This window comes from Crotalus tigris, unplaced genomic scaffold (assembly GCF_016545835.1).
Source record: "Crotalus tigris isolate CLP2741 ecotype Arizona unplaced genomic scaffold, ASM1654583v1 scf7180000018151.1857312, whole genome shotgun sequence".
NCBI classification, from domain to species: Eukaryota; Metazoa; Chordata; class Lepidosauria; order Squamata; family Viperidae; genus Crotalus; species Crotalus tigris.
Window position 1 is genome coordinate 1,423,664 of NW_024096849.1, and position 20,830 is coordinate 1,444,493.

Here is a 20,830-nt window from a genome sequence, read left to right on the forward strand (position 1 = left end):
TAAGTCATTTTTTGCCCAGAATTGTTGTAATGTGAAACAGTCACTAAATGAACCATTGTAAGTCAAGAACTACCTGTAACCATTGCCTGGATATTATGCACCATGGCAAAACTAAAAAGTTGAGGGCCACGTAACATGGACATTTGCTAAGTAGACGTGTCCTCCAGATTACCCTGGATTTCAAATCTAAAATAGTCCATGTCCACTTGAAATTCAAGAAGCTCAACACAATAGAGAATTATTAATTTAGGACAGGGGTGGGGATCCATGGTGCTTTTATGACTTGTGGACTTCAACTCCCAGAATTCCTGAGCCAGCATGGGAGTTGAAGTCCACAAGTCATAAAAGGGCCATGGATCCCCACCCCTGATTTAGGGGATGAATGGATTAGGGGCCTAATGATTTGCGCAAGAGGAAGGGAGAACTGCTGTCATGGTTAGCACATGCCTTTGCTTGCTTGACAAAATCCAACTACATAACCATGGCTCTTCTGTTTTCTCTTGAAACCAGAGAGCTGAGAGTTGCACTTCCTGTTTGCCAGAATAAAACCCACAGGATTATCCTGTATAAATTAAGAACTGTCTGCTCCAAACCAGATGGTTAAAGAAAATACATGAAATATTTCTGTTTTCTTCTATCTGTAGTAAGATATCATAATATCATTATGAAGTCCCTCTTCCTCTCTCTCACTCTCTCTTATACATATACATCTTTATTTAAGGGCAAAATGGATCATTAGCTTCTCACAGCTGAATTGAAAATGCACCCAGCAGACTAAGAGCATTGGGTCTGCAACTAATGAAAACAGGATGCTTATGAATCAGCCATTTTTCAGTGTAGAAAGGAACGATGATTTATCACATCTAGAAAATGTTTTAACTAACCTTTCTCATGTTCGCAAATAAATCTTCCATGGAAGATGGCTTGTTATGGATATTTTTGTTCGAAATGAATTGTGGCATTTGAATACTTCATGCAGAGGCCTCGAACTCTCATGCTATGGACTGGTTGATCTCTTACAATGAAGAGTTGGTTTCCAGTTGTCCTTGTTGATCCTCTTTTTCCAACTGCAAGAAAAACTCCAGTAGATTAAAAAGACAGAAAGCCACATTCTTCACCATCATTCACCTTGCCTCCCCTTGACACTCTCCAGAATTGTTAGACTGTAAGTAAGGTGACCAACCGTCCTCCTTTAGGGAGGACAGTCCTCCTTTTGTCCTCCCTCAAAAAGTTCTGTCCTCCCTCGAAAAGTGTCCTCCTTCATATTCTCCTTTTCGATATTTGAAGACTAATCTGCAAGGCTTTTTTTAACTCATAGAATGCTCAGAACGGCGTTCTGGCACCTTTTTTTGATGGTTTTTTTTCAACTTTTGCATGAGCTGTGCTACTCCGGCTATTGGCTTTCAAAAGGCAATAGGAATTGCTGCTGATCACGCCAAAACACCCGGACGGCAAACTTTGCACAGGTAAGTTGTCTGCAGTGAAGGTGAATTGGCAGGAACTTTGCACCCCTCCCTGCTACCCAACTGCACCATCTTCTAGTTAGTCTTGAAGATACCTGGGGGAGACTGGAGCGGTGACGCCACGGTCACTTTCTCTTGATCTTCGGTCCTGCTAAGGCAATAATGGCTGCAGGCGCAAAAGGCAGGGGCGGTGGGGCTGCTGCAGGCGGGGGTGTGAGGGGCAGTGGTGGCCAGCTGCCCCCCGTGCTGTGGGAGCCACGGGGCCTGCTCTACACGGGGTTGCAAAGGGTGGGTGATGGTGCTGGCAGGGTGGCTGCAGGCAGGCTGCCCCCCTGAGGCTGGAGCCGGCACAGCTGATGCTTTGGGAGCTGCAGGGCCCACTCTGCATGGTGGGGCAGCAGTGCTGGCAGGGCGGCTATGAGTGGGGGCACAGCATGTAAGCATAATTACAATATAAAATGTTATTGTTACAAATGTTTTTATTATGCATTTATCATATTATAGTGTATTCTGTATTATTGTTGCAATGAATAAAATGTTTCTTTTATTTACGATATTTTTTTCTTCAATTTATTTGTGTCCTCCTTTTCATTGTAAAAAAGTTGGTCACCTTACTGTAAGCATCCTAGGAACAGAGATTTGCCTGCTTCTGATGGTCAGCGAGGGTTTAAGGACCTGGACATTTTTCAGAGTTCTTCTAGTTCAGTGGTGGCGAACCTATGGCACTGGTGCCAGAGGCGGCACTCGGAGCCCTCTCTGTGGGCGCACGTGCCATTGCCCCAGACTTGCCTCCTCCCGTGACCCCCTCCTCACCAGCAGCTCCCCTGGAGGAGAGTCGCCCCTGAGTGTGGCCCACACGGAGCAACGCAGCCAAGGACATGGCAGCCAGGCAATGGAGACAAGGCTCTGCCCTCATACCCCATTGCACACAGTTGATGCTGCGGGGTGCGGGCAGAGGGCGTGGCTGCCATGGCACTGCTGGGGTGGGATGGGGGCGGGGCAGGGGGTGGAGCAGGGGCAAGGCCAGTTTTTGGGCACTCGGTCTCTAAAAGTTTCTCCATCACTGTTCTAGATCCATGTTTCTCGATCTTAGCAACTTTGAGAGGTATGTATGTTACTTCCCAGCATTCTCCACCCAGCTTAGAAACTTGAAGAGGTGTGAACATTAACTCCCAGAGTTGCCCAACCACCTTAAACATAATCCTCAAGAGCCGTAGTGGCGCAATGTTTAGAATGCAGCATTGCAGGCAAACTCACTGCTCACTGCCAGCAGTTCGATCCTGACCAGCTCAAGGTTGACTCAGCCTTCCATCCTCCCAAAATCAGTAAACTGCTTAGAGAGTAAAGCACTGTGAGGCGGTATATAAATCTAAGTGCTCTGTTTACCAACTGTTCATTCAGCAACTGTTCAAAGTTACGACAGTTCTGTATAAAGAGACTTACAACAAGACTTAGAAGTGAGTTGTTGCAGTGTCTCTGCACTTATGTGATTGCAATTTAGGCATTGAGGAAACAGTGCACATTTATGACAGTTGCAGCATCCATGGTCACATGATCACTATTTATTTACCTTCATTTCTGACTTCCGACAAGCAAAGTCAATGGAAAAGCTGGCAGGAAGTTGTAAGTTGAAGCCACACGATGTTGTGCTTAACAAATCATGTAGATTTGCTTAATGACCACAGCCAGAGTTGATGAACTGCTATCATAAGTCATATGATTGTTTACTTTACAATCGCACCACTTAGCTGCCAATTCCAATTGCAGTCAGTAAGTGAGGACTACCTGTAAACCTTTCATGAAATTATTTTCTCAAGCATTTATTTCAAACCTTAAACAGCTTGGTTTATAGGAAGGTTATTAGTTTGAATCAAAATTATCTCTCCTGAATGTTAAAACATGAGTTCAGTATAAAAACATATTGCCATAGGTTTCAGATGGCATGGCCAAGCTGCAAAACAGCACAATCCTTTTATTATGCTAAAGGGAATTGCTTTCCTTTTCCATGTCAGCTATTAATATTTAAGACATCTTAAAATAAGAGCATCAACACTATCTTTATTAATGAAACAGAAATGTACTTAGTCCAGAATTTATTAACAGCAGAGAAAACCTGTGTATCTATGAAAGAAAGCACTTGCTTTAATTGGGTTGATAATGCAAAGGTAAAACCATTAATTGGAATAGTGATATTAAATTATTTCCTTCCTGTATTCACTGTGATTGGGAGTAACGTAAATAGCCTACAAAGAATTAAGCTGTGACTTTGTGGATAAAAATGTCTTTTAATTTACAGTTGGCATCTCTCTCTGTTTGGGAACTCAACCTGGAAATGCATTTGGATGATTTCCAATAGGAAAACATCTGTCTTAGGTAACTTTTATTTCTTGGTGCAAAGAGTAAGAGTGATTTAAAATCAGAAGATGGATTTATTCTTTGTGGACCTTTTAAGAAAGCCAGCTGAATATATTCAAAATGGAGATTTATTTCCCTCCCCTACTTAGGAACAAGGAAGGAAAGCTCCTCTTAAATGTGGCAAAGAAAATATTATGCCCACAAGAAAAGGTGGCCTGCAAATATTTGTAAAAAATATTTTGTGCTCCGCTATGAATTTATTCTCAAAATCCAGAAAAAGTGGAAGAGCTTGCCTTCAGAAACTGTGGGTGCTCCATGACTGGAGATTTTTAAGAAGAGACTGGACAGTCACTGGTCTCATAAGTTCTCCTGCTTGAGCAGGGGGCTGGACTAGAAGACCTCCAAGGTCCCTTCCAGCTCTATTCTATTCTATATTCTAAGAGAGAGTCCCATATTCTTTCTGGTATTAGTGACCATAACTGATGCCTAATGGAACTCCTCTTTTTCCTTTAACTGCTGCTTAATATATTGTAAGCCAGGGTTAAAAAAAAAAAAGACAAAAAAAAGACAGAACTATGCAATCAAAGCTCTGTGTTTTTAGAATTCAGCTAATGTTCTACTCTGGGTCCCACAAAATCCATATGCCAAAAGAGATTTATTTTTTGCAGCAACTACATGAAAATATAGATGGCTGCATTATGATTTGGTGTGTTGTACGAACAGTGCATGGCAGGATTTCGGCAAATCCTCCCGACTCTTTCTAGCTAAGCCAGCCTTCTCCACAGAGTTTGATTCCCAGAATTCTCAGCTGTGACTGTCCTGGCTATGGAATTCTGGGGGTTGAAGTCCACGCTTCTGAAGAGGAGGGCCAATCTAATAAATAATAGCCTAGTTGAAAATGAACCAAGATGTTGACCTTGAATTACAGTAAAATCTGTCCTACCACTATTGAAACTTCTTTTTAACGTTATTGTAAATAGGAATATTTTCTGAAGCTCATTGGAGCTTCCTACTAAGGCTTGCTCTGTCTTGAAAACATAGGCAATTCTCTGTTTATTGCATGATCCCCAGCTCTACGACTTTGTCTGGACAACAAGGACACAAAAGCCGCAATCTTTTCTTTCATTCACCCTCAGTGTCATGAAAAGGTATACAATTCCTGTTTATGGTAGCTCCAACAGCTGACATGTCTACAGTCAGTCAATTCTTATGTCTCTGAAAAGTCCTTGGTGCTCTCTGAGCTGCTTGGTTTCTTACAGATGTTTCACTACCCAAACTAAGTAACATCATCAGTGCTAGTCCTGATGATGTTACCTGGTTTGTGTAATGAAATGTTTGCAAGAAAATAAGTAAGCTCAGAGAACACCAAGGACTCCTTATTTCAACCAAGTTATAGATGTTCTCCTTTACTGGTAACTTATATATCTTTCTAAAAGCAATCTGCCAAGAAGTGAGAATTATGGGAAGATCTGCCTCAACAGGTTGACTTCCAGATGTGTGGTTTAAAATGTTTTCCTAGGCATTGGATGACCTGATAGGCATTAATCTCGTAAAAAATTTGCATGCTTTGATCCTATGATGGTTTGATCTGCTTAAGAATTTTAAAGCCTTGATTTCATACAAGAAAATGAAAATGTATCTACATCTATATCTATATCTCTATCTATCTATCCACACACACACACACACACACATATTGTATGTACTTTATGTATATGTGTGTTTGTGTGTTTACAATATATGTATTCCAACAGAATCAGCATTAGCTTTTCTCTTCTCTTTATAAAAAAATAATACAGATGTTTATTTATAAAATATAAATCATTTTTTAAGCCAAAGCTATTTGCATTTCGAAAAGAAAATAGTACAAGATCCAATAGCATTTCTAATTTTTCTTTGATTTTATTCCAAGTACAACTGAAACTTGTTTTAGGAGTTTGAATACAAACAAGTAGAAAGGAGCCAAATCTGACAGGGGTGCTCTTGGTTCATTCTGAAATTCAAATATAAAGTCACTGTTAATACTGTTGACTGTCCAGAGAGTGGGATAATGTTATCATCAATAATATTGGTATCTCAATAACTAAAGAAATATTGGAGCACTTTGGTTGATTGAATAAGTATCAATAGCTTTTGATATGTGGTGATTGCAGGCTATGAACCCAGTATTTGACATGAACAAAACTATGTAGCTACTGGTGAAAAATAAATTGATTGCATGAGATCTAACTCCCATATCATACTAAACAGCAGAGCAGTTTATTCCAATTTGACTTAGTGCTTTGTATGAACCAGTTGATGAATAACAAGCGGGTTACAGCAGTACTTTTAGAGCTTTTCCCTTTATAGCTCAAAACTATTTATCAGAAACTCTCATTGGATCAGTTCTAATTCCCTTCTTTCAACACCGCTATACAGTGATCTTCAATTTACAACCATTCATTTAGTGACATTTGAAGTTACAACAGCACTGAAAAGAGAGACTTAGGGCCATTTTTCACACTTACGACCACGGTAACATCCCCATGGTCACATGATCGAACTTTGGATGCTTAGCAGCCGACTCATATTTATGATGGTTGCAGACTCATATTTATGATGGTTGCGTCATGTGATCCCCTGTTGTGACCTTCAATGGGGAAGCCAGGTTCAATTAACAGCTGCAGTGATTCAGTTAACAACTGTGGCAAGAAAAGTCGTAAAATGGAGCAAAATTCACTTAACAAATGTCTCTCATAGCAACAGAAATTTGGGCACCAATTGAGGCCTAAATTAAAACTCAATGAAAAACAATACAGAGGCAGTCAAGAACATTAACAAGCACTAATATATCACTTATGTCACAAGTGCCATTAACTTCCCAACTACCCAGGAAAGCAGTCCTGTTTTTAAGGCTTTCCCAAATGTTAGTCAAGTCAGGGCTGGCTTGATTTGGAGGGATGTGATGTTCCATAGGGTAGGGAATGTCACAGAAAAGGCCTTAATTGGGTATATTTAAACTTTAGCTCTGTCAATTATAGGTTATTCAATACAGCAACCTTTCGGCTCTGTAAATGAACCAGCTTATGTGACTATGTTTGCCCAGATGTGCTTGGCTTTTGAACTTCTATCTGCTGTACTTATGCTATTGATCTCCCTTCTGCATCCTAGTGCCTTCCAGATGTTATTCAGGGTTAATAGTTCTCAGATATTTATTTGTTTATTTATTTATTACATTTTTGTCCTATCTTCATTAATGTATAAGTAACTCAAAATGGCAAGCATACATAGTACTTCTTTCTCCTCCTCTTTTCCCTATAACAACAACCCTGTGAGTTGGGTTATGTTGGGGAAGAGTGATTGGCCCAAAGTCACCCAGTCTCTTTCATGTCTAAGATGGAATTCTAACTCACAGACTCCAGGTGATTGGCCCAAAGTTACCCAGCCAGCTTTCATACCTAAAGTGGAACTAGAACTCCCCGTCTCCTGGTGATTGGCTCAAAGTCACCCACCCTGTCTTTGATGTCTAAGGTGGAATTAGAATTCATCATCTTTGGGTGATTGGCCCAAAGTCAACAGCTGGCTTTCACGCCTAAAGCTGGATTAGAACTCACTGTCTCCTAGTTTCTAGGCCAGTGGTTCTCAACCTGTGGGTCAGGACCCCATTTGGGGTCGAACGACCATTTCACGGGGTTCGCCAAACAACGCAGTCCGCCATTTTTTTTCCTCTTTTCCTTAGCTGTGCTACTCCCTTTTATTCTATTGGCTTTTGAAAGCCAATAGATTAGTCTCTCTTGAATAGAGTCTAATTCTATTGGCTTTCAAAAGCCAATAGGAATTGTCCAGGCTGTCTCTGCCCTGCTGAGCCCGCCAAAAGTCCCATTCTGCAAACGGTGCTGCACCAGTTGAGTAGTCCTCGACTTACGACCGGTTGAGTAGTCCTCGACTTACGACTGGTTGGGGGTCGCGGCATTAAAAAGGTTGAGAACCACTGTTCTAGGCCAATACATTTACCACTATCCCAAACTGGCTGTCCTGGGAGTTGTAGTCTCCAGACATTTGGAGGACATTCTGCTGGAAAACTTGAAGGGACATTGCCATAAGGAGCTATCAGTGATAAGAAACCACGAGATTTCAGGAAGGCTGAAAAAAATGGCCTGCCCCCAAAGTTTCTGTCTCTTGTGAAACATATTATAACACATAACTGGCAGGATGCATGCATCTATGACACACTTTTCCTGACTCACTGACTGGATGCATTCCTGATGGATCTAACTTCACTGCCATATTCTCCTGTCCCTGTATTTTTTTGCAAAGAGAAAATGGGGCGGGGGTTGCCAAGATAGTGCAGTTGAAGCTTTGCCTGGTTTATAGCCAGGATGCAAATAAAAACTAGGGAAAGGTTGGATTCTGTTGTCTTGACTTCTTGACCTACTCTAAGGACATCACTGAAACAGGACTAAGGTCCTGGTAGCTTGTTCAGTGGATTTTGTTAGAACTACAGCAGGGTCTCCAGGGAAGGCTAACCAAGGACATGTGTCTTGAGCTAGTCTTGCACACTAACTTAGCTTGACATCTTTCAACTGATTCCTGCAGCCATGTCCATGTATATGTGCTTATAGCACCTCCATGTATATGTGCTTATAGCACCAAGCAAAGCTTTAAACTCAGACCGTTACAGATATAAGAGTAAGGCAGTTTGATTGAAAAAAAAAAAACCTCACAATAAAGCAAATAATGCCTTAATGTAGGGTTTCCACAGGTACGTCTTGACTTACAACCATTTGAAGTTACAATGATGCTGAAAAAAGTGACTTATGACCAATCCTCACATTTATGAACTTTGCAGCATCCTTACAGCGGCAACTGGCATTTCCAATGGTTGCTGCATCTTGGGGTCATGTGATCATCATTTGTGACTTTCCTTCCTGGCTCTGATAAGCAAAATCAATAGAGAAAACCAGATGCACAACAACCACATGATTCACTTAATAAATGCAGTCATTTGCTGAACAGCCATGGCAAAAAAAAAAAAGTTGTAAAATCGAGTGTGACTTATTGCCTTCTTTGATTAAGATTGCAAATTCTGGTCTGGATTGTGATCATAAGCAAAGTCTATTATATATACATGGGCCACCAAAATTCTGATCACTAGGTGGCAGCAAAGACATAATGAAATGATCTTTGCTGCCCCCTAGAGATTCTTCAAATAGTTTCAGCCCAGATTTGGCCATCTTAGGTTTAGTGCAGGGATAGGCAACCTTGGCTCTTTTATGACTCGTGGACTTCAACTCCCAAAAATTCATGAGCCAGCCATGCTGGCTCAGGAATTCTGGGAGTTGAAGTCCACAAGTCATAAAAGAGCCAAGGTTGCCTACCCCTAGTTTAGTTCAATATATGTTCCAGATTCCTGGGTTCAACATCACTACTAAATCAGTTGGAGAAATAATCTGGCATGGATTTAATCCCCTCTGGTTTTAAGCATCCCATAATTTGTTTTGTTTTTTTTTAAGTTTCCCTGATGTAGACTGGACCATCGTAAGCCAAGGTATGTTTCCTGGACTTCGCCAGCATCATTTGCAAACCACAGTTCATGCCTGAGCATATTGTGGTGTGTGAACCAAGATTCAAATCCACTCCTACCCATAGAAACTCATTAGGTGAATCTGGGTTCAATCTGTGATGGGTTGCTGTGGTGGGAATGATTTTAAAGTGGATTTTTTTTTCCCAAGGGCGTTGGCAGGAGGACAAAGAACAAAACGATGGCCACAACTTTGCAACCAAAGTCCCACTCCCTTCCTACATGCATCACAATCTTTGCAGAAAAAGATGGGCTTTGGTTGTTTGATTATGGAAGTCACCTTGATTTTTTGCCCCTTCCTGTGGGGATCTCTGCACAGGTAGTCCTTGACATACAGCCATTCATTTAGTGACAATTCCAAGTTGCATCAGCCCTGAAGAAAGTGACTTATGACCGGTTTTCACACTTATGACTGTTGTAGCATCCCATGGTCATGTTATCAAAATTCAGGCAATTGGCAACCGGCACATACTGTATTCATGACTATTGCAGTGTCTCGTGGGATCAATATTTGCATCATTCCCAGCACTTCCGATAAACAATGACTAGAGGGGTTTGCTTAATCACGATTCATTTAACAGCTGCAGTGATTTGCTTAACAACAGTGCCAAAAAGAGTTGTAAAGTGGGGCACAACTCACTTAACAAAGGCCCTCCTTAACAACAGAAATTTTGGGCTCCACTGTGTTTGTAGGCCAAGGGCTTCTTGTAATTTACCTTGAGCGTTGGAGTTCATGTAAATCTTATTCATAAATGCAGAAGTGTTGCATCATTTATTACACCACACATCACGATTTCTGCCAGCCCCTCATCTCGTCCTTCAGTGAAAGGGCAGGTTGTAGGTCTAATTATTTTGGCCCTTTCCGAAAGCCACATTGTTTGGGGCCTTCTCCGTTTCTGGAGTTCCTCCACTGTAATTCTGCTTTCTTTAGGACCATGTAGAAAATCGGAGGAGTGGTATTTGATCCCCTGCAGAGCATGAATAAACGGAGAAGTTATGCTTTGCACAACTAATGGTATGAATGTGAGAAACAGCGGAAAAAGGTTTGTTGGGGGAGGAAGAGCTGGATCAGGAGAGCGAAGGAGATGGGGGTGGGTGGGGAATTCAGATGGAGCTCTTTCAAACACAACCAGAGTGTGTAAGAGCTGGAGACAAAGGCAGGAAGACTTTTTAAACAAGAAAGCGTAAAAATCCAGGATTTTCCCCATCTGGGATGCAGTAGCAGCCAGCCGAACAAAATAAACTATATTCCGGTTTAAGACCATTCTCAGCATCTTCTTTTGGAGAATGCAAACAAAACTTCTAGAGAGTTAGGATTGGAGAATTTCAGAAGCTGGGGACAAAAACCATCCTAACAAGGTACCCTCCTTTTTTCGTTCCTCGTTCCATGCTGTTTTTTTTCTTGCTCCTTATCATAATCAGCCAGGAAGTGAGTTTCATCATTATTAGACTGGCTTCTTTTGTGGAAGTTGGGTTTTCCAAGAGTTTCTCTCCTCCCTCCTCTAAATATTAATAATTTTGCAACATAAATTGCTGTACCTTCTAATATTTTATGTTTTGGAATGTGCCTGGTCAAACTTTGTGTTTAAAAGGATAAATCTTGTAGATTTGAAGGCTGAAGGAGAGGGGTTCATTTGTATAGTGGCTCCTGCCCCCCCCCCCCCAGGAAGTTAAAGCTCTGGAGCAGTTGGGAGCAAAACAGGAACATCTTTGGGGAGGTGGGGTTGATCTGAAGCCCGCAACCAATGGTGGGTATCCTTACAAACTATATAAACATTGGAAAATCAGAAGGGTTCAAAAGTAGAGAGATATGGGGGGGCGGAGGGAGATGGAGAACGCTGGCACTTTATTTAAAGCCGAAACAGGGAAAATGTGGACGTGCATTCAAGATATAGACGAAGCTTCCTCCTGCAGTGTACTCCGACCAACGGTGGTAAGTTAAGAAGAAAAATTGCGGGTGTAGGGCTGCGGGTTCCTTACTCGAGCACTCACGTGCAGTTCCAAAACGGCGTGAGGATGTTATACGCGCGTGGAGATACGGCGGCTGGGGAAGCGGGGGGGGGGATGTACGCGCGTGTGGAAGCGGTTGCGTGCCAGGGGAGCGCCAGGCGGCGGCGGCGCGTCTCGCTTAGCGAAAGTGAGGAGGGAAGGTGGCGGAAGAAAGAGCGGGGGGGGGAGTCTGAGAAGTGGAGGGAGTCAGTCCTAAGGGGGGGGGGCGAGCCTGGAAGATAGAAACCGAGGGGTGGGTGGATGTCCGGGTTTCCTCCCGGCGGGGGAGGAAAGAAAGAAACAAAGCGAGGGGGCGTCTGGCGAGAAAGCGGGCGAGGTCGCCGGGGGCTGGGTTGGGTTGGGGGCGTTGCTCCGCCGCGGGGAGGCGAGGGGAGGGGGCGGAAGGCGCCTCCAGGATTGGGGAAGCAGCGAGCCGAGGCTGCCCGGGGATGGGGTGGGGGCTCGAGAGAAAACGAGGTAAGCTACAGCCCAGCCAGTCGCGGGTGGAAGTTGGGGAAGCCGGGGCGCAGAGCCGGAGAGGACAGCCAGCAGCTGCCTGCTCCGGCCTCGGCATGCGCTCGGCTGCCTCGTCCAGATGTGGGCAGGGGGCGAGGACTGTTCCCTACTCTCTATGCCTCTCCCCCTTCCTTTTACCCCAATGCGACGACCTTCCCTGCCCCAAGCTGAGGTTGGATTTCGCTTTCCCAGATCTGGTGCCGTGCAGATGTGAGGGTCTTGAAGCCCCCTCATATCTATTTGGCGAGGTTCATGGAATGAAGGCTCCATGCCCCCGAACCGGGTGGGCCGGTTGATTTAACCCGATGCCCAATTTGTAACGAAGCCACACGGGGCTTGGGAGAGGTTGGCTTGCGTGTTAATGCGGATTGCTAGGAACTCTTCCCTCCAACCCCATTAAAAGCCTCATCCTGAGAAAGGTGTTTTCCTTTTAAAATAAAACTGTTGGGGAAACTGTACACTAGGAGCGGCCAGTCTTTGCAACTTTTTGTGAATTTCAACTCCCCAAATTCCCCAAAAGTCTTAAAGTTGCTTGGACATTCTGGGAATTGAAGTTCACCAGTCTTAAAGTTGCTAAGGTTAGGAAACTTCTGCTGAACAATATGGGACTTTTTATTCTCAGGTAACATCTGCTCTGAATTCACTTCCACTCATGGCAATTTTATAAAGTGAAATTTTCTTACGAACAATCCCCAAAAGTGTCACTATTCTTTTACTGTATTTTTAGGATATTTTTAACTTCCAAGCCCAGAGTTGGATATAAGATGGGTGGCTATATAAATGTTTTAAATAAATGAAATGAAATAAAAAAATAGCCTGCAACTTTGAGATCTCCTCATGGTCTCCCATCCAATTAATAACCTAGTCTGATCCTATAGAGTGGATAGTCTTCGACTTACAACCAGTCATTTAGTGACTGTTCAAAATCACAATGGCAATTAAAAAATGCTTTACAATTGTCTTTCAACTTGCGACCTTTAAAGCAACCCATAGGATCGTGTGATCAAAATTTGGGCACTTGGTATGTATTTACAGGATATTTACAGTATCCACAGTCACTTGATTGTCATTTATGACCTTCCCAGCTGGCTTCTGGTAAGCAAAATCAATGGAAGAAAGAAAATTAACTTATTAGCTGCAGTGATTTGTTTAACAACTGTTGCAAAAAAAGGTAGAATTGGGCATGGCTGACTAAACAATTGCCGTGTATAGCAAGGAAATTCTAGCCCCAGTAGTGATAAGCCAAGGATTACCTGCAGTGAGCTTTTTGAGGTCAGCCAAGATCAGTCTAATGCAATAAACAGATAAAGAAGAGCAGAATAATCTGTCTGATTCCATTTGCATTCCTATAATCAATTCTTTTCCTTCCAAGAAGTGTTGTATTGTTTGCAGCATATATTGCATTTCAGCAGAATTAGATCAGGTCATGCTGACCTTCTGAGATTTCTTAACAGATCTCTTGAGAATTCTTAATGGCTGTCTTGGCTTAATATGTTAAATCATAAACCATGATTTGCAAGTGCTGTGGCTAAGCCAAAAGTAAGCAAATCACATGTCAGTGTGGTTATGAATTCAGCCATAAAGGAGTTTGCATGGTGTAACCTGCTGTAGGGATACAATCACTGTAGCTCATACAAACATAACTATTGTTTCTAATGGATATCCTTGCTTATCATTTCAATGTAACCATGAATGACAAGGGTCTATTTCTTTTTTTTCATACTGACCTAGATTGTATTAACACCTATTTCAAGCAAGTACAGGTAGTCCTCAGCTTTCTATCACAATGGAGCCCAAATTTTTTGTTGGTAAGTGAGGCATTTGTTAAGTGAGTTTTGCCCCATTTTACAACATTTCTTGCCACTGTTGCTAAGTAAATCACTGCAGTTGTTCAGTTAGTAACACGGTCGTTAAATGAAACTGGCTTTGTCAGTTTGCTTGTCAGAAGGTCCCAAAAGGGAATTGCACGGCCCCGAGTCACTGCAACCATCATAAATATGAGTCAGCTGCTCAAGAATCCAAATTTTGATCACATGACCCTGAGGATGTTGCAATGGTCGCAGGTGTGAAAAATGGGCATGTCACTTTTTTTCCATTGTTGTTGTAACTTCGAACAGTCACTAAGCAAACTGTTGTAAGCGGAGGACTACCTGCAGTTATGGACTAACAAGCTGCAAGTAGTCCTCAACTTACAACCAGAATTGGGACAAGAATTCCATCACTAAGTAATGCAGTTATTACTGTAAGTGAGTCATCATATGACCTTGCCCAATTTTACAACCTTTTCTGCCGCAATCATTAAGCAAATCCAGTTTCCCCTATTGATTCGGTTGCCAGGAGAGATGGATCATATGGACTCTGGGATCATGCAGTCGTCATAAATACATACAGGTGACCAAGCACTAGAATCACAATCACAAGATCATGCTGTGATGGTAATAAGTATGAAGACCATCACTTTTTTCAGCACTGTCATTAATTCAAACAGTTGAGACTCTAAAAAGAGTGCAGAGAAGAGCAACAAAGATGATTAGAGGTCTGGAGGTTAGACATATAAGGAATTGTTGCTGGAATTGGGTATGTCTAGTTTAAGGAAAAGGGGGGGGGGACATGATAGCAGTCTTCCAATATCTCAGGGGCTGCCACAGAGAAGAGGGAGTCAAGCTATTTTCCAAAGCACCTGAGGGCAGGACAAGAAGCAACGGATGGAAACTAATCAAGGAGAGAAGCAACCTAGAACTAAGGAGAAACTTCCTGACAGTTAGAACAATTAACCAGTGGAACAACCTGTCTCCAGAAGCCGTGAATGCTCCAACACTGGAAGTTTTAAAGAAGAGACTGGACAGCCATTTGTCTGAAATGGTATAGGGTTTCCTGCCTGAGCAGGGGGTTGGACTCGATGACCTCCAAGGTCCCTTCCAACTTTATTATTATTACTATTACTACTACTACTACTACTACTACTACTACTACTACTACTACTACTACTATTGTTGTTGCAAAACAAATGGTCACAAGTGGAGGACTATTTGTAGTTCATTGGTATTCATGGAGAAGACAAGGGGCAAGTGATACCGTCAGCCGTTGATGCAAATGCCACAACTGGTGTCATTTCTGCAGTGATGTCATGCATGAGATTGCCTTGGCTTGTGAATGGATGGTATTGAGTTACTGTGATAAAAGAAATATAATTAGTGCTTTAGTGTTTTTCAGCCTCAGCAACTTTAAGATGTCTGGATTTCGGTTCCCAGAATTTCTGCCTAGGGAACCTAAGCATTTAAAAATTTCTACAGTTGAGAAATGGTGCCTTACAGTATCTGGTGATAAAGGGGACAAAATTAATTGATTTATTTTTCATGTAACTAAGTCTCATACAAAACAATGAAATGCAACACGAAAGTCTGGTATAGCAATGCATTACATTCCAACATGAGATCACAACATAACATAAATTAAAATGAGTTGGGCCTTATGCTTTCCTGATATGTCTTCAGCCTCCTGGAACAAAATGAATTATGAATATTCGCATAACACATTAATCTAAGGATGCAAAAAGCATAAGTTATCAGGCTCCATGTGGCAGCCCTAAAGTGAGTGGGAACACTTGGAATACGGCATCCAGTTTTGGTCACCACGATGTAAAAAAGATGTTGAGACTCTGGAAAGAGTACAGAGAAGAGCAACAAAGATGATTAGGGGACTGGAGGCTAAAACATACGAAGAACGGTTGAAAAAATTGGGTATGTCTAGTTCAGTGATTCTCAACCTGTGGGTCGGGATCCCATTTGGGGTCGAACGACCATTTCATGGGGGTCGCCAAACAAGGCTGTCCGCCATTTTTCCCCCTTTTCTTTGGCCACGCCCCTGGTACCCGGTGATGTATAAGTGGTTGGGGGTCACCACAACATGGGGAACTATATTATGGGGTCGCGGCATTAGAAAGGTTGAGAACCACTGGTCTAGTTTAACGAAGAGAAGGACGAGGGGGGACATGATAGCAGTGTTCCAATATCTCAGGGGCTGCCACAAAGAAGAGGGAGTCAAGCTATTTTCCAAGGCGCCTGAAGACAGGACAAGAAGCAACGGGTGGAAACTAAGCAAGGAGAGAAGCAACCTAGAACTAAGGAGAAACTTCCTTACAGAACAATTAACCAGTGGAACAACTTGCCTCCGGACGTAGTGAATGCTCCAACACTGGAAGTCTTTAAGAAGAGATTGGACAGCCATTTGTCCGAAATGGTGGTAGGGTTACCTGCCTGAGCAAGGGGTTGGACTAGATGACATCCAAGGTCCTTTCCAACTTATTATTATTATTACTCCCATCCCCCTCCTCAGTGCATTATTTGCAAAAAGGGGAGAGGTTAGCAGCAGAGATTTAAAGGATATATTTCATCCCTGTAACTTCAAATGACCCTGGGACACTGCACCTGTCATATAAACACATGCCAGGTGACAAGTATCCTAATTTGATGACATGACCTTGGGGATGCTGCAATGGAGATAAGTGTGAAAAACAGCCATAAGTCTTTTTTTTTTTTTTTGGTGCCTTTGTAATTTCAAATGGTCATGAATGGTTGTAAATCAAGGACTACCTGCATAAGCCATACAAGACTACTTAGAAGTCACCCATGAAGGAGAATATTTGTAGCTCAGGGTTGATATGAGGGGTCCTTGATGCTCTCTGAGCTTGCTTGTTTTCTTGCAGACGTTTCATGACCCAACTAGGTAACATCATCAGTGCTGGTAAGGAGTGGAGTGCTGTTTGTGGTCAGTTTATATTCTGGTGTCTTGCCTGTCTGTGTGGGTGGGGTTGATTGAAACGTCTGCAAGAAAACAAGCAAGCTCAGAGAGGTCAAATAAAGGGGTCAAAGGACCCCTTTATTTAGAACTTGCCAGAGCTGTACAGAATGCAAGCGCCAACTTGCGGGTTCTTAGCTCCTGCTGTTGAAAAACCCATCTATTTTCGGTTGCCAACAGGCCCCCAATTCAGAATGCTGATTACCATCTGTAAAAAGCCTGTATGGATAGGATCCAGTTAGAAATCCCTCCCTCTTGATTTAGATCCTGACCTGAGAAGAGGTGAGAGCAATGTGGACTGCAACAGGAGTTTCCAAACTTTTTCAGGCCATGAAAATTGTTAGTTAAAAATAAATAAATAAATCCCAGAATCTCTGAACAGGAGGCAGAGCTCAAGAGATAGAAAATTGGTTGCGTGCATCTCTTTGTTTCTTGGAACCCCATCCTGTTCTTGAGGAACCCATATTCTGTGGGACCCAGGTTGAAAATCCTGGAGTATGAGAAAGCCCTTCTTGACGATAGTAATAGTAATAAAGTTGGAAGGGACCTTAGAGGTCATCGAGTCCAACCCGCTGCGCAGGCAGGAACCCTATACCATTTTGGACAAATGGCTGCTCAGTCTCTTCTTAAAAACCTCCAGTGTTGGAGCATTCACCGCTTCTGGAGGCAGGTTGTTCCACTGGTTAATTGTTCTAACTGTCAGGAAGTTTCTCCTTAGTTCTAGGTTGCTTCTCTCCTTGGTTAGTTTCCATCCGTTGCTTCTTGTCCTGCCTTCAGGTGTTTTGGAGAACAGCTTGATTCCCTCTTCTCTGTGACAGCCCCTGAGATATTGGAATGCTGATGATACCCAGTTATATATCTCCTCCCCGAGCTCTCTCAGTGAAGCGGCCGACGTGATGGGCCGTTGCCTCGAAGCCGTGAGGGTCTGGATGGGGGTTAACAGACTCAGGCTCAATCCTGACAAGACCGAGTGGCTTTGGATGTTGCCTCCCAAGGATCATGTCGACTGTCCAGTGTTGACTCTTGCGGGGGAAAATATACCCCCTTCGGAGTGGGTTCGCAACTTGGGTGTCCTCCTTGATCCACAGTTGAATTTGGAACATCAATTGACGGCTGTGGCTGGGAGGACCTTTGCACAAGTTCGCCTGTTGCACCAGTTGCAACCCTACCTGGACCGGGAGGCTCTCCTTACAGTCACTCACGCCCTTGTCACCTCACGTTTGGACTACTGCAACGCGCTCTACATGGGGCTACCCTTGAAAAATATTCGGAGACTACAGTTGGTCCAGAATGCAGCCGCGCGAGTGATAGTGGGTGCTGCTCGATACACCCACGTTACACCTATCCTCCGTGAGCTGCACTGGTTGCCTATTGGTCTCCGGGTCCAATTCAAGGTGTTGGTCATTACATTTAAAGCCCTATATGGCTCAGGGCCAGGCTATTTGCGAGACCGCCTACTACCTCATAGTTCCCTACGTCCGGTTAAATCCCACAGGCTGGGCCTCCTTCAGGCCCCGTTGGCCAAGCAATGCCATTTGGCGGGGCTGCGGAGGAGGGCCTTCTCTGTGATGGTGCCCACGCTTTGGAATCAGCTCCCCCCGGAGATTAGGACCGCTCCCACCCTGTTGGTCTTCCGTAAGCTACTTAAGACCTGGCTTTTCCGGCAGGCCTGGGGTTTATAAAACCTTACCCCTGGATGATTGTTTTTGTCTTGTTGTTTTGTTATGTTTTATGTGTTTTTTATTGTTAGCCGCCCAGAGTCCTTCGGGAGTGGGGCGGCTTATAAATTTTAAAAATAAAATAAAATAAATAAAAAATAAACACTGCTATCATGTCCCCCCTCGTCCTTCTCTTCATTAAGCTAGACATACCCAATTCCTGCAACCGTTCTTGATATGTTTTAGCCTCCAGTCCCTTAATCATCTTTGTTGCTCTTCTCTGTACTCTTTCTAAGAGTCTCAACATCTTCTTTATATCGTGGTGACCAAAACTGGATGCAGTATTCCAAGTGTGGCCTTACCAAGGCATTGTAAAGTGGTATTAATACTTCACATGATCATTATGAAAATGCTTCCCCTGAATGTAGAGAGTGGGTTTTATAGGTAACCCATGAATTATAACCATTCTTTTAGTGACACTGAAAAAAGTGACTTACAATTGGTCCTTGCATTTAGGATGGACGCAGCATCTCCATGGTCAGGTGACCAAAATTTGAGTACTTGGCAACCAGCATGTATTCACAAGGGTTGCAGTGTTCCAGGGTCACATGACCCCCTTCTTGCAACCTTCCCAGCTGGCTTCCAACAAACTGGGAAATCAGATTTACTTAATTGCATGATTCACTTAGCACCTGCAGTGATTTGCTTAACGATCATGGTAAAAAAGGTCATAAAATCAGTGATGATTGACTTAACAACTGCCTTGCTTAACAGTGGAGATTCTGCTCTCTATTGTGGCATAAGTTGTGGACTACCTGTATTCAGCAGATTGTATAGTTATTTTTGATGATTCTTGTATAGGAGGTTTTGCTTTGGAGATTTTTTCCAAGCTGTTTCAATGGAGCAATATAAAACTGCTCAATGCAAGTTCTCCATACGTTTTTATGATTCAAAAAGCAGATGTGTCCAGGTCCTGCAATGGGTTGTCTCAAAGTCTCTAAAAACCCAGATTGAGCACCTTATGACTTTCTGTGAATGGTAGGTGCTATATAAATCCCCAATGCCACGTTATTTTATTTGAATATTTTTTGCTGTCTCAGGAAGATATGTTTACGCAACTGATGAGTTGATCCAGAGGTGAATGGTGTATCTCCTTTCACTTACAATAGTGGTATGGGAATTGCCCCAGATGTTTTGCAATTATGGAGTTTAGTTTACTTATTTTGTTTATTTATTTATTTGCCAAATTCCTTTAGCTGCCTAACAGACAAATCAAGGAAGGGACTCTGGACGATCCACAACAAAGCTAAAACAAATTAATAAATATCTGAAAAATTATATTAAAAACATTTTAAAACCTTATAAAAACAAAGTAACTGTATTAATGCTTCAAGTAGCTTAATGCAGGGAACAAGTCTAGCACATCCGAACAGCTTTCTCCACTAGCAGCACAAATACCTACTATCACTGCTGTGAGATTTATTGCAAATATGGTTGTGTGATTTGTACACTATGGTGGTTAGAATGCAGCATTGCAGGCTTACTCTGCCCACAGCTATCAGTTCAATCCTGACTGGCTAAAAGTTGACTCAGCCTTCCATTCTTCCAAGGTGGGTAAAATGAGGACCCACGTTGTTGGGGGGGGGGCAATATGCTGACTCTGTATGCTTAGAGAGCGCTGTAAAGCGGTATATAAATCTAAGGGCTATTGCTATTGCATTTCTAATATGGAATAGTTTTATTTCCACATATCCTGCATTCACTTGGTAGCATTACAGATAGTCCTCGGCTTAACAGCCATTCATTTAGTGACCACTTGAAGTTACAACTGCACTGAAAAGAGATATTTACAACTAGTTCTTGCACTTATGACTGTCATAGGATATCCATGGTCACATATGACAATTTTGGTAGTTTGGCAACTGGCGTGTATTTATGACTCTTGCAGTGACCTGGGGTCACATGATCACCACTTTTCCAGCCACCTTCTGACAAGGAAAATCAGCGGGGGAAGCCGAATTTGCTTAACAACCATGTGATTCATTTAATGACCATAGTGACCCCAACAAAAAAAGATAACAAAACTGAGCACAGCTCAACAACTGCCTCGCTTGGTTACAGGAGTTCCAGTCCCAACTGTGGTCATAAATTGAGGACTATCTCTATTGTTTGCTTCTCTCTTTTTTTAAAAAAGAATTCCAAATGTTTTGAAAGGTTGGAGGTTTGTACCAGAATGAATACATGGAGATTAATGATATATTTAACACTGGCAATTTTTCTTCTGCTTTCAGAATTTGCTCTTCTTGGGGTTTTTTTTTTCACTAGAATAATGCTGTCTAGAGTCAAAGCCATTGACTGATTATGTTTCATCAAGTCATTGTTGACCTTTCAGCCCTTAGTAGCAAGGTGCTTTTAGACATTTATTAATAATAAGAGCCCCATATGTTTATGAGTGTTTATGAAAAATAGCAAAGAAGCCGTAGATAAAACTA

At 42.6% G+C, this 20,830-nt stretch overlaps 1 protein-coding gene across 4 annotated transcripts in view; it reads left to right on the plus strand.

Annotated features, from left to right (window-relative positions):
• The first annotated feature begins 10,497 nt into the window (after positions 1 to 10,497).
• The window catches only part of WDR86 (WD repeat domain 86), a 48,621-nt gene continuing 38,288 nt past the window's right edge, over positions 10,498 to 20,830 (plus strand). For 2 of the 4 annotated variants that reach the window (XM_039348404.1, XM_039348407.1), the window contains exon 1: positions 10,498 to 10,737. The gene's annotated coding sequence lies outside the window, so the exon portion shown is untranslated. Of the gene's footprint in view, positions 10,738 to 11,201; positions 11,312 to 11,809; positions 11,845 to 20,830 lie in introns of those variants that run through there. The other 2 variants (XM_039348405.1, XM_039348406.1) reach the window with 2 other exon arrangements.